Source organism: Lichenostomus cassidix, chromosome 6, assembly GCF_008360975.1.
Source record: "Lichenostomus cassidix isolate B80296 chromosome 6, HeHo_3.0, whole genome shotgun sequence".
In the NCBI taxonomy this organism is placed as follows: domain Eukaryota; kingdom Metazoa; phylum Chordata; class Aves; order Passeriformes; family Meliphagidae; genus Lichenostomus; species Lichenostomus cassidix.
Window position 1 is genome coordinate 34,099,270 of NC_139487.1, and position 8,333 is coordinate 34,107,602.

Genomic DNA, 8,333 nt, shown 5'->3' on the forward strand with positions numbered 1-8,333 from the left:
GTGATCCATGCGGATCGGGCGCTGCTGGGAAGCAGGAGGAGATTGCATCTCTCAGGGAGAACTGAATTTGGAAGAGTTGCACGGCAGGAACAGTTTGCATTCATCCCCAGCTTGCTACGTGGGATCTCGAGAACATTTGCTTTACCACTCCAGCTATGCAGTCTGATTTTATTTTTAAATGTCTCTTTTTCCCCAGCTTCCACTCATCAGAGAGCAAAACTGTTCTCAGTCGAAGTGAGAAACGTATTTGCTTAACACGCAGACAGCCCAAAGAGCAGTCTGAGAAATTTATGTGTCACGAACCTCCTCCCGTCGGGGGGTGGGTGGGAACAGACACGGAAATGTTTCCACCTTAACTTTTGATGATGGGAGTGGGAGCAACCCGCCTTGCAAACACAGGGGCTTCCCCCCACACCTCGACGGGGCCCAGATGAGTCAACGGGAATTGATTCGCATCCAACAACCCCTTCAACTACCACACCCCTCCCCCTGAATTAACATCCAGGCGTCATTAATGGCCACTGCCGAAACACACGGCGGGGACGGAAAGCCGGCATCTGCCTCCGTCGTGTGCCCCCAGATGACACCATCCACACGTCTGTCTTGCTCTTCCCAAGGCAATCTCGGTGCTCAGGCTCCAGCCCCCACGGCTGACCTCACCGCACATCCCTCAAGTTCGCACAACATTTCAAGCACAGGGCTCGCAGCAGCCACAGCGATAGAGAAAATCGCTGGGGTGTGGAAAAAGCAGGCGGCACAGTCGCATCACCACCGGGAGCCGGGCACTGGGGTTACCCTGCCGTAGTCCCGCTCCCAAAGCCTTCCCGGGGCTCTCCGAGCCCGACAAGGTGTCTCCCCGCAGCTTTGCGGTTGCAAGGCAAGGAGCTTGCCGGCTCCCCTCCGCAGGACTCCTCGATGCCTGAAGGGCTGAGGCGCTCGGGAAAAGGCAGCACGGAAGGCACCCAGCATCACTCCCCAGCATCACTCCGCTTCCCCCAAATGAGCTCGGAAATGAGATGGAACAGCAGCCTCTCCCGCGCCAAGTATTACAGGGGCGGAATACTAACGGGTTCCTTTATTTTAGCCATTACCATATGCAGATATTAAAGTCTGAACGCTGCGTTTCTGCCACTACTGGCCCTCGCAAATTAACCCCGCGGCTCAAAGCCACACCACGATAGTTGAAGTCACCGTCTCTCCTCTGCTTGGCGACAGGGACCGATGGGGAAGGGGAGAGGAAATGGGTGCTCGTCCTCGCCGGAGGAGGCTCTCCCGGCTCCGGCCGCGGAGCCCTGCCCTTGCCCCAGCAGGGTGGGAACCTCCGGGCTGAGGCAGCGCGAGGAGCCGAGGCAGCGCAGGTTCAGCATCCTCCCCTCCCGCGCATCCCTCCCTCGCCCCCGACTTACCCCCTTCCGCCGGGAAACTTTCGGCCGCGGCGGGCAGCGGGACGGGCCGGGCCGGGGGCCGCCGCCCTGTGCCAGCGAGGCCGCGGGGTCCGTGCGGCGCGGGGGCAGCGGCGGCTCCGCTCCGCCCGGCGCGGCTGCGGCGGTGGCTGCGCAGGGGCGGGGGGAGCGCGGGAGAGGGGCTGCCGCTGCCCCCCCGGCGCGGCCGCGGCTCCCGGCGCGCGGAAAGCGCTGCTGCGCTGCGGAGCCGCTGCTCGTGCCCGCCTCCCCGCATCGGCAAAAGGGAAAAAAAAAAGGAAGGAAGGAAGGAAGGGAGGGAGGGAGGAGGGGGGGAGAAAGAAGGCAGCGAGCGTTCTCGAGGGCTCCGGGCATCCCTGCCTCGGCAGCCGGTGCTCCGCCGCTGTTCCTCCGGGATAGCGCAGCCAACTCCCCGGCAGCTCCACTGCCCGCCTCGTCCCCCGACCACAAGCACAGCCGGGGCCCGGCAGAGCGGGCCGGGGGCTCGGGATAGCGAGCTCCTTTCCTCGCTGCCTGCCCCGCTCCCGCCCGCCGCGGCTGCGCTGCGCTCCCACCCCGCGCCCCCCGCCCTGCCCGAGCGGGAGATGCTCCGCGGCGCTGGGAAAGAACCTCCAGCAAAGCCGCTGTCGGCACTTACTGAGCCAACTCCGGAGCGGCGCGCACCCACCGCCGACACTGCGTTCGCTGCCGATGCCTTGTCCCCAAATGCCACCTGTAGGCCCGTTCCCTCGGAGGCTCGGCTGCCACCCGTCTGAACCGGGCGTGCGAAGTTTCAGGCGGCGAATCAACACCGCGGGGACCTGTTGGCTGCCCGGCGAGGGCCGCGGGTCAGCCCCGCCGCGGGCTGCCGCTGCTCCCCGAGAGCATCCCGCACCAACCCGGGCCAATCGCACCCGCTGCTGCAGCACGAGAGGCCCTAGAGGGACAAACCCCGCGGTGTTACCCTAAAGCAGCACAGACCCGCGTTTCTTGGCGAACAAACTCCGCGTTGATTCAGCCATTTATGGCCAATGCAAGGGAAAGACCTCTGACAAGTGAGCGGCAGCTAAAGCTGCTGGTTTCAAACGCAAATGTTCACTTTTTCACCCTACCCCCTTCACTCATCTCCAAGCTGGGGCAGGACAGGACCTTTCACTGCTGGAAGACAGCTTTTCCTTAGCCGAGTGGATACAAAACGCAAATTTGCCCATTAAATTACACCAAACTCCCCTGCCCTCTTGCTTGCAAACCCCTTTATTGGGTTTACCTGTGCTCCTCCCTCACACTTCTGCGGACAACTCCACCAGCAAAACCACCGGCACTTGTCTGTAAAACCTTTTAAAAAGGAAAATACTCACTTCCCGACCTTTCACGTGAAGATGACCATGTAAATCTCGAGTGTCTCAATATCCTCTCAGATCCAAATGGCAACGTAGACTTAGGAACCACAAATTTTCTGTACAGAAGCTGAGTAAAATCTGATCTCGCCCAAATATTTTCAGAGTATCTTGCTAATTCGTTTGGAATCTTAATAACCAATCCCAGCCTTCCGAAGCACTCGCACTGTATTTCCAGAGTCCCGAGGAGCTCTAACCCTCTGGGTATTACAAGGAGCACAGAGTTTGATCCGAGGCAAGCGGGATGCTGCCAAGTAGCCCGCACTCCAGTGCCTCTCCCCTGGACGGCACCACGTAGCAGCACCCACCGCTCACAGACCCTCCCCGCCGCCGCGCTCGTGGCCCCAAACTGCGGCCGGGAGCCACTGGGGCGAGTGGCTTCGCTCCCTCCTCACCCGCTCACTGCGCGGGGTGGCGGCTGTCGCAGCTCGGGCAGCCGCGCTGTTCAGGTGTGGGTCCCCTGTCCCCTACCCCACCCCATCCCGTCCCGTCCCGTCCCATCTTACACCCCCGGTCACCAGCGCCCTCACCTCCTCCTCCCGGCCGCCTCCGCCTCGCAGCGCTCGGGAGCCGCGCTCGCCAAACGCGGGCAGAGTGTGCCCCCGCCGCGGCTCGGAGGGACGGCGAACTGCAGCCGCAGGCACCTGCCGCTCGCCCTCCTTGCTTCCTTCCTGCCTCCCTCCCTCCCTCCTGCCCGCCTCGCCTCGCTCCTGCCCGCCCCGGCACCCCCGGCCCATCCATCAGCGCCTCCCTGGCGGACATCGCCGCCTCCTCCTCACCTCCGCGCACCCGCGGGGGTTTGCCTCGCTAGGGAGGAGGAAAACCCGCAAACTTCAGTGAAGCAGAGAAGGACTGCAGCGCTCCGGACTCCGCGTGGACTCCGAGAGCGGGGTTAGCTCGGGGGATACTGGCGCGGGGTGCGTGCGAAGTGAACAGGAGTGATTTTCCTGAAGTACAAATGAATATTAATTACAGCCGAAGGGGGAAGATCGTGTGTCCTGGTGCTGGCACAGAGTCAGCTCATTAGCAGAAGTGGTGTTTAGGCTTCCAGCAGTTGTCCTTGCACATTTGTCTTCACAAACAAGAGATACTTGTGAGGATCCTCGTGCACTTCAGTAGAGGCCCAGAAGCTTCCTTGTTAATTTACTTTAAATATAAGCACTTCCTGAATATGGAAGCTTTGCAGGCTTGATGGGAGAGTTTTAGTGAACTGTCTGAAGAAAAATCTCAAACAGGCAGCATTGGCAGCCTGTGGGATCAGGGACTCAGCCACTATTACTTTTTTACTTCAATATTTATGAAGAGCACCACACATCCACTGAAACGTCCCCTACCTCTGCTCCCAAAGTTTGAGTTTGAGCCCAGGCCAGACTCCTCCACTCAGAACTGGAGGCAAAGGATAATTATTTAACAATAAAACCCCAAGAAGACTTGAGGTTGGCTGGAGCTCCCAATAGCCCCACTGCTGCTGCTGTTCCCACCACAGCTGCTCACATGAGGACATGAGTAGGGCTCAGGAAAGGTGTTCTGCCCAGTTGGCTGCCCTGCCATCAAAAGAAAAGTTCCCCAAGCCGCGTATTTCTGCTCTTATCTCACAGCAACTTCTCTTGACCCAGTTCAACTCATTAAATCAGCAGAAAACTCACCTGGCAGCAAAAAGCAGCATTTCCTTCATCTTTAACAAGCCAAGGGGGATCACTGAGGAGTCAGATAAGCAGCAAAGCCACTGCTGAGCAGGTCTGGGATGAGCAGAGCTTGCAGGTGCTGCAGGACCATCCCCTCCAGCTGCCACTTGTTGTTACACTTGCTTGGCCACCCCATGACCCCTTCTTCTCAATGTCACCTGCATAAATCCAGATTAAATCCCCTGGCTGAACTTGAGTCAAAAATTTCTTCCCTCACCTTCTCTGAGGGCAAAAGCAAAAGCCATATTGATTTAGATGGAGCCTCCTCGTGTTCCTCTCCCATACAAAAGTGAGAATTGCAGAAATTTTAACCCCTGTGGTACCCTGGTGCTTTACAGGAACGCTGTAAATATTCGAATGGCAATGTGCACGATTGCAAACCAGCTCACAGCTCACGCCTCAGCATCATTTGTAAGCACACGGGTGAATGGAAACTTCTCTTCTCTTACTTCCCTTCCCTCATGCTTAAACATCCCAATTCTTCAAATTAACTCCTGGAGGAAGGAAAGGAAGCAGAGGGAGGTTAAGCAATGCTGCTCAGCATCCGAGGTGTTGCACTGGCCAGGTATTTCTCCCCACCACCATGAGATGAGTCACAGAGATCTGAGCAGAGAATCTTGTTTGTACAGGAGACCGACACATCTGAGAGCTCAGGAGCTTCTGTGCTCATGCAGAATTCAGTAGTATTTGTCACAGTGCACAATCATATTTGAAAAGTAATGCTTTTAATTAGAGATAAATTTAATTTCTCCTTCAAAATTTGGTGGATGATTTTAATAAGAGAGTAGGAATTACAAGCAAAAGTGTCAAGACTCCATTAATCAAATATTTGCATATGCTTACATATAATTTAAATTACTCTGGCATTTATTTAATCTTAAAATTCAGAGTGAAAGAGCAGATTTGCCACTGTTTGTTTAGGTATGGCTACATTCACTAAGCTCATGCCTTAAGCCTCTACTTAATCTGTTTTACTACTCAGAATAATTGCAAACAGGGCAATACCTTCTATTACATCCCTTCCTTCTCTTCTCTTTTAAGGAACAGTTAATCACAGGAAGAATGTGCAGAGGCATTTGCAAAGATCTGATTTTTTTCTTTCAATGGCCATCTGTACTGAGAATTTGTTCAAGGATCAATGTGCATTTTATATGAATACAATTAAAGTTGTGAATATCATTCCCCAAAGCCCCATATTAAGTTCTCCTAATCCATCATCTCCAGCAAGTATTGAAACGGATGGAAATTTTATTGATTTCAGTGGAAGCAGGGACAGCTCCTTTATGTGCTGGTCCATCTCAGGCCATCTGTCCCTATACATGTGTGACATGTACACGGTGTGCAGTATAGATCTGTACCTCAATACCACCCACAATCTACTGCACATGGAAAAGGCATTAATTCCATGTGTTATTGGGGGAAATTTTAGCCAGGAGCGTCTCACACACATTAATTAATTTGTATTTGCTGCAAGTCATGTCCACAGCAGAGGCACAAAGACAAACAATCCCAACAAGCCACGCTGCAAATCATTTGCAGAGGAAAGGCAGAACCTGCTGTTATCCCCATGCCCAGGTATCCATCCCACTCCCCGTTAATTTGGGGAATGCTGAGTGACCACACTGCCCATCGATTTCATTTGCGGCTCTGAGTGCTCAGCACTTCTCCACATTAGGCCTGAGGGTGCAGGGAATGAGACAAACACAGAATGGCCACAAAAGCTGTTTTGGCTGCAGTGGTTAGCTCAGCAGCACACACAGAGCCTGCAGCAGACACAGGGATAGAGGAGAATTTTTCTCATTCACCTGCACCCAGCACAGGTAAGCCTTTCAGCAATCCTCTGCATTGTTCTCTTCTGCAGGCGCCTTGGGAATTCCACACATGGGCTGGGAATCTTCCTGACACACCCCCAGGTGCACTGACCCCAGGTAGGTGAGAGAGCTGGCAGAGCTCAGTGCTGCTGGTAAAGGTGACACCCCAAGCTCAGAACCAGGGAGGTTGGAAAAGCCCTCCAATGTCACCGAGTCCACCAACCCATGTCCCCCAGTGCCACTTTGACACATTTTTTGAACACTCCAAGAGTGGTGACTCCACCATGTCCCGGGGCAGCCCCTGCCAAGGCCTGAGCACCCCTTCTATGGAGAAATTCCTGCTGCTGTCCACCCTGAGCCTCCCCTGGCCCAGCCTGAGGCCATTTCCCCTTGTCCTGTCCCTGTTCCCTGGAGCACAGCCTGACCGCCTGGCTGTCCCCTCCTGGCAAGAGTTGTGCAGAGCCACAAGGTCCCCCTGAGCCTCCTTTGCTCCAGGCTGAGCTCCTTTCCCAGCTCCCTCAGACTCTTCCCAGCTCTGCTCCCTTTCCTGCACATGCTCCAGCCCCTCCAGGGCTCTCTGGCTGGGAGGTGCCTGAACTGACATGATTTGCGGTCCCTCCCCAATGCCCAGAGATGCTGAATTAAAAGGTGACACCATGGCTGGCTTTTCATAACTTTTGAGTGCCTGACACTGCAACTGAAGCAACTCTAAACACAAGAAAACCACTGTAAAGGGGAGAGGGCTGCTCTTTGCCAGTCCTTTCTTCACTTTGTAACAAGCGGAAAGAGAAATCCCCACAGCTCCCAGCCCCTGAGCCACCAGCTGTGTTCAGACCCCACACGAGAGCAACTACATCACCTGCAAAGAGAGGAGACCTTTATCTTGACTGGGAAGCAGAGGATTGAGGTTATTTGTTTGTTCATTCACTGGAGTAGGTGAGTCACTATTGCATTCCAAGTCCAGTGTAGCCCAGATCCTTTCTCTGCATTCCCTGAGGAGGTCATGTCCCTGCCGGTGCCACCTGCCCTGATCCTGTCCTGATGTCCTGAGTGGCACAGCATGCCAGGCTACATCATTTATGTTTTGAAAATGTGCCAGCATTTCACTGAGAAATCAAGTGCTAAAAAGGGAAATTAGCAAGTGTACATCTCAGCCCAAATCTGAACAGAATTTCATAGAGTAAGAAATGCTCTTCTCTGGTTCTGGAGGTGTTTTTCCCTGCCAAGTTCCAAAGACTCATGGAAAACAACGTAGGTGCTCCAGTCTCTAAAAAGACATGGGATGAGTCTTTTCCCAGGTTAAATCCTAATAACGTGAAATAAACACACTCTGCTCAGAAAGCATCATGGCTTGAACCAGAAAATGAGACCAGATAACAGCAAACATCAAGCCTTTTGTACCAGAAAGAACATATTTATGACTCTTAACAAGCACAGCACACAGTTCAACTTTTCCAAACTGGGATGCTGCACAGATGGAGAGTTTGGAAAGCTTATCTCACATGGGATGCACTGCACTCAGAGCTTCTGATCCCTCTCCCAGGAAAAGGGCTGATTTACATCTCTGATTATTACTTCTGTGTAGAGCCTGGGGACACCTGTCAGAGTCAGGTGGACTTTTGGGAGAGTTGACACTAATAAGGGTTCTGTTCGTAGGCACAGATAATCCTGAAGTCAAAATATCTCTGACTGGTACTAGAACTAATAGCAGCTAAGGATAATTAGCAGCTCCCTGAACTCACTCAGCAGCTTTTTTTACAACTTAGTTGTGAGCACATCCATCGAGACTGATTACACCTGACCTGTAACCAAATTATCAAGTTGAAGCACAAATGCAGGGTGAGTACAATAACAACAACTCAAATGCCTCTGTATTCTCCCAAGTCAACAAAAGTTCTGTCCTTGCATCATTTCACTCAGCTGGGAACTCTTCTGTATCTGCAGTTGATAAACACCTTTGAATAGCTTTCTAAATTACCTGCTTGCAAATAAATTATAAGAACTTGGAAAAACATTAACCCTTATTCATTTAATATTTTA

General features: G+C 53.5%; 1 protein-coding gene across 4 annotated transcripts in view; it reads right to left on the bottom strand.

Annotated features, from left to right (window-relative positions):
- The window catches only part of PCDH15 (protocadherin related 15), a 497,507-nt gene extending 494,041 nt beyond the window's left edge, over nucleotides 1-3,466 (bottom strand). For all 4 annotated transcript variants that reach the window (XM_085064475.1, XM_085064474.1, XM_085064473.1 and 1 more), the window contains exon 1: nucleotides 3,328-3,466. The gene's annotated coding sequence lies outside the window, so the exon portion shown is untranslated. The remainder of the gene's footprint in view (nucleotides 1-3,327) is intronic.
- Between the last annotated feature and the right edge of the window lie 4,867 nt (nucleotides 3,467-8,333).